This window comes from Sus scrofa, chromosome 1 (assembly GCF_000003025.6).
Source record: "Sus scrofa isolate TJ Tabasco breed Duroc chromosome 1, Sscrofa11.1, whole genome shotgun sequence".
In the NCBI taxonomy this organism is placed as follows: domain Eukaryota; kingdom Metazoa; phylum Chordata; class Mammalia; order Artiodactyla; family Suidae; genus Sus; species Sus scrofa.
Genome location: NC_010443.5, coordinates 168,454,937 through 168,464,433, shown reverse-complemented (window position 1 = coordinate 168,464,433; position 9,497 = coordinate 168,454,937).

The following is a 9,497-nucleotide window of genomic DNA, read 5'->3' as shown; positions in this document are numbered from 1 at the left end:
ACCCTGAACTCTAAACCGTACTTGTTCTGACATGAATCAGGAATGAAACTGGGAGGACACACTTTTGAAAGTTCACATAACAATCACCCGTGACTTTACAAATGCACTGCTTTGGTGAGTATTCACATTCTTTAGCCTGAAACTAGAAGGCCAGTGAATCCTTTGTTTAAGATGACATTAAGCTCAATCTCTATGTGAATTGTTTTCATTCAGAAAACTCAGTCACATTATCCAAGTCAATACCAACTTCTAAGCACTTTCTTGAGGAAGCCGTTTAACTACTGCTTAAGAACACAGGCCTGGAGTTACATAGGTATGTTGAAACACAGGAAGTGACCACTCTGAATCTATATGTGCTCATGCCTTATTCACTTAATCATTTCAATATTTTGGGGAAAAGGGAGAAAATATGAACAAAACACAAACACTGAAAGAAGATGGTCTCATACACCTATTCCTAATCCTAGCAAAAAAAAATACATTAGAATCAGTATACTGATTTTTTTTTTTATTTCATTCACTTTTTTAAAGTTTCATTCACTTGCCCATAGGACAGGGGCTATAATCTCAGACCACCTGAAATTCTGAGATCTCAGAGTTATCCTTACTAGACATACCCAAGGAGTCTTGAGGTCTGGTGGTGCCAGAAAGATACTAGCTTTTTTCACTGGAGCTAATTTACGAGAGCTGGTTGGTAAATTCTAAGGAATTTTATGACTTAGTTGATGTCACATTGCCATCTTGAACTCCACGGTAGGAGTATTTACACCATAGAAATTGGCAATTACTGCAAACCAGAAGTTCCCCTAGCAAACAAACAAACAAACAAACAAACAAAAACCAGCTGTTAAACATTTGACCAATACTATGCTACTGGTTGAGTCTCTTCTTCAACAGATTTTGTTGAGTCAATATGGGCTTCTAGGAATTCCTGTTGTGGTGCAGTGGAAATGAATCTGACTAGGATCCATGAGAATGCAGGTTCCATCCCTGGTCTCACTCAGTGGGTCAAGGATCCAGCACTGCCATGAGCTGTAGCGTAGGTCACAAACAAGGCTCAGATCCCAAGTTGCCGTGGCTGTGGTGTAGGCCAGGAGCTACAGCTCTGATTCGACCCCTAGCCTGGGAAATTCCAGGGTGCAGCCCTGGGGAAAAAAAAAAAAAGCTAAATAAATAAATAAATAAGGATGTCTAAATTCCAGTTTTTCAGTGTCAGACTTTCTGAAGTATTTCAACTTTCTATGGTGAACCCTCCACATTTACAGGCACAGGTCATTTATTTCAGTTTTGGCTTTATAGATTTTTTTCCTCTATGTGCAAATTATTAACAAACATGAATATCTTATTAGGATTTGGTTTTACATTTATTTATACAGCTCCTTTCCTGACTAAATGGTGTGATTAATAATTGCTGACTCTGGAGTTCCTATTGTAGCTCAGTGGTTAATGAACCTGACTAGTATCCATGAGGATGCAAGTTTGATCCCTGGCCTCGACCAGTGGTTTAAGGATCTAGTGTTGCCATGACCTGTGGTGTGGGTCATAGATGTGGCTCAGATCTGGTATTGCTGTGGCCGTGGTATAGGCTGGCAGCAACAGATCAGAATTGACCCTTGGCCTGAGAACCTCCATATGCTGCGGGTGTGGCCCTAAAAAGACAAAAACAAACAAACAAACAAAAAAAATTCTGACTCTTTGTCCTTTTCATCTCATAGGTAACTTCATGGTCTCTCATGTTGATATAATTTAGCCTTTGAAAGCTTCAGATTCAGCCCTTATAAAACTATGATAATAATAGTAAGATAATATGGAAGGCTTGGGAACTTCCATATGCTGAGAATGTGGCCCTAAAAAGCCAAAAAAAAAAATAAAATAAAATAAAGTACTTAACACAGAACTTGGTACATGGTAATATCCCAAAAAATTTTGATTATAATGTAGTAATAGCAGTAATAGCACTTTGTGTTGTGGGCTACACACACACAGAAAGGTGAGATGTGGTACTTTGGTGAACAGGTATTTTGGCCCATCCCTGTACAGCTTGGGAACACAAATTAAGCAGCATTTGCTGCTTGGCGATTTGCATATTGGCGATCCCTGTCTACCTTTGCTGGTAGAAAGATATCAGCTGGAAGTGTCTTCATACTCCCAGAATAACATTGGGGATCGTTTAGAAAAGGCAGAGCAAGTTGATATTTTGTAGTTGTAAGACTGAAAGATATTGGTTATTCCATACCTTCTCATTTCTCCTCAAACTTCCAAAATTCCTGATTCCTCACTGCCCATCTTCCTTTTACCTGATGATCATGATTCATGAGAAGACAGAAGCAAACCAGTTGAGACCCTCTTCTTTTCTTTCCACTAAGTATACCAACCTGTATGTATCTATGTTTTTGGCTTTCCTTCCTGTTACCACAGATGGTGAGTTCAAGCCTCTATCTGAGGAATCAGATCCTCTTTTGCCTTCCCAAGGACTTAACTCCTATGGATATCCCCTTTCTCTATTACATCAGCCCTACTCTACTGGATCGTTCTCCTCCCAGCCTACAAAAAATTTTTAGTATTTCCCACCTCAAAATAAGACTTTTACTGACAGCTTGTCGCCCTTCAGCCACTATTCCTTTCATACCACATTGGTTATAGTCTCCATCTCATTACCTTCCATTCTCTCTTGACCCTACTCTAGCCAGACTTCTCTCCCGCAAACTGTTAGAACTTGTTTTGTTAGGGCTATTGGCACCATCCCTGATGCCAGACCCAAAGGTCTCTCATCTGTCTTGGGGCTTTCCCATCTTCCAGCACTACCTGGCGAGGCCGACCTTTGAAAACCCATTCTCCCTTGGCTGCTGCATCATCACACTCTGGTTTTCTGCTGGCTCTCCAGCCATTCCTTCTCATTCTCCTCCTTGCCTTCCCCTCTGCTTGTTTTTGAAATGTTACAGTGCCTACACCTTAGCCGTTGGCCCTCTTCTTCCTTAATAGAGCTCATCTGGTCCCATGGCCTTAAAGTCCTTTTCTTTGCCTTTGATTCTCAAATCTGTATCTCCAGCCCCACTTCTCTGATGAGTTTCACTCTTGCTGTTTAGACAATTTACTTAATATATCCCCACTTGGATGCCCAATGAGAAGTTCAAATCAGCATGGCCAAAAATGTAAAACTTAACTTTCCTTGGGAACATTAACTTCTGTTCCCACTCAGTCAGTGGTGCCACCATCCACCTAGTTGCTTAATATCTCTTCTTTGTATCCACTCTACAAGCAAGTCAGTTCTATCTCTAGACTGTATCCCAATCCTCTTCATACCCTCTTGCTTCCCCTCTTGGTCATTCATGATCAGTTCTTCCTACAGAAACAGAAAAATCTTTTTAGTATGTAAATAAGATGTCATCATCCTTAGCTCAAATTAGCTTCCTATTAGAGCCTTAACTAGCTTCCTATTAGAAAACAATCCAAAATCCTTACTTTGGTCCACAAGCCTCTACCTGTGTTGACCCCAGCCTGCTTCTCCAAACTCATCTTGCTCATATTTGGCTCTCCTCTTTTTTTTTTTCTTTTCCTTTTTAGGGCTGCACCCACAGCACGTGGAGGTTCCCAGGCTAGGGGTCTAATCAGAGCTGTAGCTGCCGAACTATACCAGAGCCACAGCAATGCAGGATCCGAGCCACTTCTGCCACCTACACCACAGCTCAGAGCAAAGTCGTATCCTTAACTCACTGAGCGAGGTCAGGGATTGAACCTGCAACCTCATGGTTCCTACTCAGATTTGTTTCCGCTGCGCCACAAGGGGAACTCCCCCCATGCCAACCCCTGTTCTCCTTATGCTCCAGCCACCTTGGCCTTCAGTTTGTTCCTTCAACATGCTAAGCTGGACCTCCCCTTTGAAACTTTGCATTTGCTATTTCCTCTGCCTGGAGTGTTCTGCCTCCACATCTTCACTTGGCAGGCTCCTTTCAGTCCTTCAGACTTTAGTTCAGAGTTACTCCTCCAAGAGACCTTCCTGGACTGCCTAATTGGACTACCTAATCTATATTAGCCTCCTCCTCTCTTGTTGTCTAGAACATTATTTTCTTCACCTAACTACTACCTGAATTTATCTTGGTTACTCCTCTGTGTGTTTACATTTTCTCCTCCCTTCTAACACTCTTGGTAAAATTAAGCTCCAGGAGAGCAGAACATTTGTCTATCTTGTTCCCTTTTGCCTCCCCAACACTGTCTCACACATCATCTGTGTCTAACCAACAATTGCTGAATGAATGAATGAACATTCTGGACCCCTGACAAAGACATTTCTAAATCTTGCAGGAGTAAACGTAGGTAAGGAAATCATCTACTACGCCGTTAACTGTTCTGTATGTAATGCCATGTCCATATGAGGAATGTATTCTAGAATGCAGCATCAGGAGAACTTTCCCTCTGTTGAGAACCTGCTGTGCCTTTTTCTTTCCCCATATTAAAGCTGTCACTGATTTTTGCCATTTTTATTTTGCCCCGGCTGTTAGGAAGTAAAAACTAAATTTCAAACCCAGGACAGCAATAATAGTTGTTCTAACAGTCAACATAAATTCTTCCTTCCTCTAGTCTATTTCCTACTATTATTATGGGAATTATGGTAGTGAGATTTATAGTAAATTACCTCAATTTCTTTTTGGAGAGAAGTGTGACTTAAAGTATTCAAAGTGTTGACATCTAGTGTTGACTTGGGGCAACGTGATGTTGGATGGGAGCTTTCTGGTCATAAGGCTTTATTCTGTAGTGTCAGTGACCTTTGCTGTTGTTAGCGATTTGCTATGATCCATTTTTGGGGATTCCTCAAGGTTACTTTAATTAGGTTTACTTGCCGAATCATAGCCCAGCCCTCTGGGCGTTAGGGTTGTTAGGCTTATTGTATTTGTTGACTCAATGAGTGTCACTTCAGAGTTATGAGCCCAAAAGTTGATGCATATTGAGAGTTTATTATTGCCTTTATGTCTCAGGAGTGGAAAAAAATATTTCTTTTACTTTAGCCTTCATGTGCTATGCCTTGAACTTAGGCAGATTCATGAACTACACCCTCCTAAAGTTCAAAGGAGCTGTTCTTAATTGTTGTTTAGGTCTAGGGATGGCTTTGAAGTTTATGGAGCATAATATATAATGCTTCTCCCTAGCATCACAAAATTAAAATATAACTCTTTTGAAGTCCAGAATATGTTGATATTTTAATTGATTAGTTCTTTTACATATTTTGCTTGTATTGTAGCAACAGCATCCATTAAACAGCAATAGGGAAAGCATACGTTGATCCATTATTATTGAATGTCTTGATGTTTATACTAAGTCTATATCGATGATGTAAAGAATATATACATGGTTAATTTATGAGGGCATGATAGTAGACAAATCTCTTTGAATAGTTAAAGTATGCTTTTAAGACAGCCCTTGCGGTTATATATGCAGTATGGAATAATGCCACTGGATATAAGAATTGTACCTTAATTTAGAATTTTCTCTCAAATAACCATTGTAATTAAGTATTAATTAGAAATTTGATACAATTTTTTTTTTCTTTTTAGGGCTGTACCTGCGGCATATGGAAGTTCCCAGGCTAGGGGTCGAATTGGAGCTACAGCTGCTGGCTATGCTACAGCCATAGCAATGCTGATCCTTAACCCTCAGAGCAAGGCCAGGGATCGAACCCATGTCCTCATGGATATTAGTCGGGTTCGTTAACCACTGAGCCACATTGGAAACTCCAAATATTGGTACAAGCAGTCTTGAAGAAGGCACATGCTTGAAAATTTTTTTCTAAGTTATTCTTCTAGGAAGCAAAAGTTGGAGTCTTTTGGTAACCAAATCCGAACATATATACATACATACGTAATCCTGTATGATATTATAAAAGGAACTGATTTTTAAGATTAACCTTTGAAATAGAAATTTACCCACACTAATATGGGATTGATTATTTTGTATAAAAATTAGGGTTTACATAAAGATTTATTAATTTGTAAAGTTATCTTATAAAAGAATTCCAAACAATACTTAAAAATAATATAATATATAAGCATGTATAATTTAAAATATAATATCTGATATGGATAATAAGTTGTGTTTACATATAACTTTACTAGAGCATCTGTCCAAAATTTTGCCTATGACCTTCCTTTCAGCATAACTTAAATTATAATAGTCAATAATAATTTTAATATAAGTGACTGTAAGATCATTGTTAACTGTGTATCATAAAGTTTGGGACATTTACCAGGCATATTTGAACATGAGATTTACATTGGCTTATTCTGTCTGGAATGTCTTTTCATTAGTATGAGTAGCAAGGATCGACATGGAGTAATTAATGGTATTCCAGGCACATAATTTACTAAATTTACTAGTAATTATTCAATCAAGAGATTTACCTTGCTAGAATTTTAAAAGGTCCCTGGAGATCTGAAAGGGAAAAAATCATAAGGAGGACACATAAGACTGTCATTTAAAATCTATAGAGATAGTCTCTGTTTGCCATATTTTCACTTCAAAAGTAAGAAACTTTTCTATGCCAAGTCTTCAAAGTCTTTTGGCTCATTGTTTGTGTATATCCTGGTGTGCTGGCCAAGATAAGAAAAATCCAAGGTCTGGAATCTAGGAAAGTTTACTATGGAAGTCAGATGGTCACTGATTCCTGGACCAGATGCCTTGAGTTTATCTGGGTTCCAGTATGAGTAGCCTGTTTTAAAAGAGGCAATCTAGAGCTTCTGCCAGGTGCACTCAAGGCCATCAATCTCATAAAGTGAGGCCACTGGTATTTCGTGCTTTGTATAATCAAGACTTGATAACAAAGGTTAATTTTCACCAAATGAAACAAGTTGGATTTTTTGACATTAAACGTGAATTTAGAGAAATCAGTGTGAGTGTCTTGGCTGCTTTTAGGTGTAAGCTCAATTACATCAGGGAAGGCTGGTTTTGTTCCTGACCCTGCCCCTCCCTACTTTTTGGCTCCCTCTTTCAGTATTGAAACTAATGACACACTTGATGTGTCATAGGTGAATGACAGTCTATAAATGCCAAGGAGGACAGAGAGTTAGATAGAAAGCAGCCCTCTTTAGGAGATAATTGGTAGGCTCAAGACTGCTAAAGCAGAGCACAAACCAAACCCTCAGCTGAGGAGACAAAGGAAGTTTCTGTAAGTGGGGAAGCAGCTATCTCCTCTTCCCACTTTTCTTCTTCCCATTCTGGTTTTCCAGGATGTAGTCATTGGAGAGTTTACTAGAAATGCAGATGGTTTTAAAATTAGTGCCAGAGATGACCTATTTATTTTTTTAAAGCTCTCTTATGCAGTGTGTTTAAAGTTTGGCTGTGCAAGAGAAGAGGGTGTGAGTTCTGCCTCATGTCTTTCATTCCTGGGGCTGCCCTGTGAGTTGTGTGTGGGGGTGCCTTTCATCGTGATCCCATGGCCACACATGATTCTGCCACCTATCTGCTTTGGTACCTGAGCTGAGAGAGAATGACTGATGTCTTGGGCTCCTCCATGAAATTACTGACTGACTTTGTTGGCTGGGTTCCCTGGGGCTACCAGGAGTGGCAGGAGGCTCTGAAAACAAAGAAGGAAGTTGTTGGACATGAATCTCATCTCCGAAGATTGTCTGGAAGGAGATCTTCCAGTTTGAAGGGGGATCATTTTAAGAGTAAATGTTTGATTCTGTGTGTTTAATTGTCTTTGTCATTTTGCTGTCATTATCGTCACGTCATTAGCAGTGAACATCTCCCAGTGGTGCTTTCTTATCTACTCTGGCTGGTCCCCTGTTAATCCTTTGCCTCCTTGGCGTTCCTTTTCAGTGCACTCACTGAAGCTTCTCCAACTTGGGTACCCTGCCTTCATGCAAACTCATTCCTGAGCTTTCCTGAATGAATACCACCCACATCAGTGATCTGACCAAGTTCAGTTACTTGTTTTCCAGTTGAGCTGTGTATGTTAGCTTTGCTCCCCAGTCTAGAACACAAATTCCTTGACAGCAGGGCCAAGGGATAGAGGTGGTAAGGACACTCAATTTTCTCCTTCTGTATTCTTGAGATATCTTTACATTGTGCATGTATAACTTATTAAAATAATTTTTAAAATGCATTTCCCTTCTGGGTTTCATATATGATAAAACTTAAGCAAAACAAAACCAAAAACTCCAGTAGATTCAGTGTGGTACTAAATAAATTCCATCTAGATTTGATAAGTGTTTTTTGCTTTGAAGGAAAGATAAAAATAAATAATAGTGATAATAGTTAAAAAAACGGAACCTGTCTGGCTGAATGCTAATAATAGTGACTTTACTTCATGTAGGAAGCTTCCAGATCAATATAAAAAAGACTTACTGCACATTCAAACCAGTGCTATTTACTTGGCTGCTCTCAAATAGGAATAAGCAACATCAGCTATCAGGTTTCTAGCCTGGAAAAATCCATAAAGGCCGCTGGACATAGACACCATGGGGACATTATGCAGACAGTTCATAAAAATATCTTGCCCAACATTTTTGGAAACTGATGCAAGCTCTACTTGCGGCTCTGTCTGCTTCCTTGGCTTTATCCAGTAACAATTGAAAAGTGGCCAGTTACGAGGGCTATAAGAACTTGGATGCTACAGAAGACACCAAATATTCACGATAGGGGGAGTACCAGTCTTGTGTTACATGGATGCACACAACAAACAACTATAATTCTCTAATAACTAAAAAGAATACATCCAGCTATTCAGACATATTTATTGAGCACCTAGGACATGCAGAGCATTCTAGGGAATTCAAACATATATCAGTTATTCCCTGGCTTTATGGAGTTTGAAGTCTAGTAGTGAAGTAATTTTAGAACATATGTATTAGGAGTTCCTGTCGTGGCTCAGCAGGAATGAATCTGACTAGAATCCGTGAGGATGCAAGTTTGATCCCTGGCCTTACTCAGTGGGTTAAGGATCTGGCATTGACATAAGCTATGGTTTAGGTCGCAGACTCAGTTTGGATCCTGCGTTGCTGTAGCTGTGGCGTAGGCTGGCAGCTACAGCTCCAATTCGACCCCTAACCTGGGAACCTCCATATGCCACAGGTGTGGCCCTTAAAAAAGACAAAAAACAAACAAACAAAAAACATATGTATTATACCATTTGAGAGGTTCAATTTAATCATTCTAAGGATGGAGTGATCACTTTCAGTTGAGTGATCAGAGAGGAGGCCACTTGGATGTGATTTAAAAACCAATTTTTACTGAAGTATAACACACAGAAGTATATATATCAGAAAGACTACAGGCTAACAGAATTTTCTCAAACTGAACACATTAGTTATGTAACTAGCACACTACTTATATAAATAGGATAGTACAATAGTCCAGAAGCTACTTGTCTCCTCTTCCAATCATTCTTGGAATAAGGGTAATCAGTCTTGGAGTAAGATTTTGTTAGACAAATGTAGAAAGAGAGAAAATTACTGGAGGAAACATGTGGAGATCGAAAGGCAAGACCCATGTTTGAGGAATGGGCT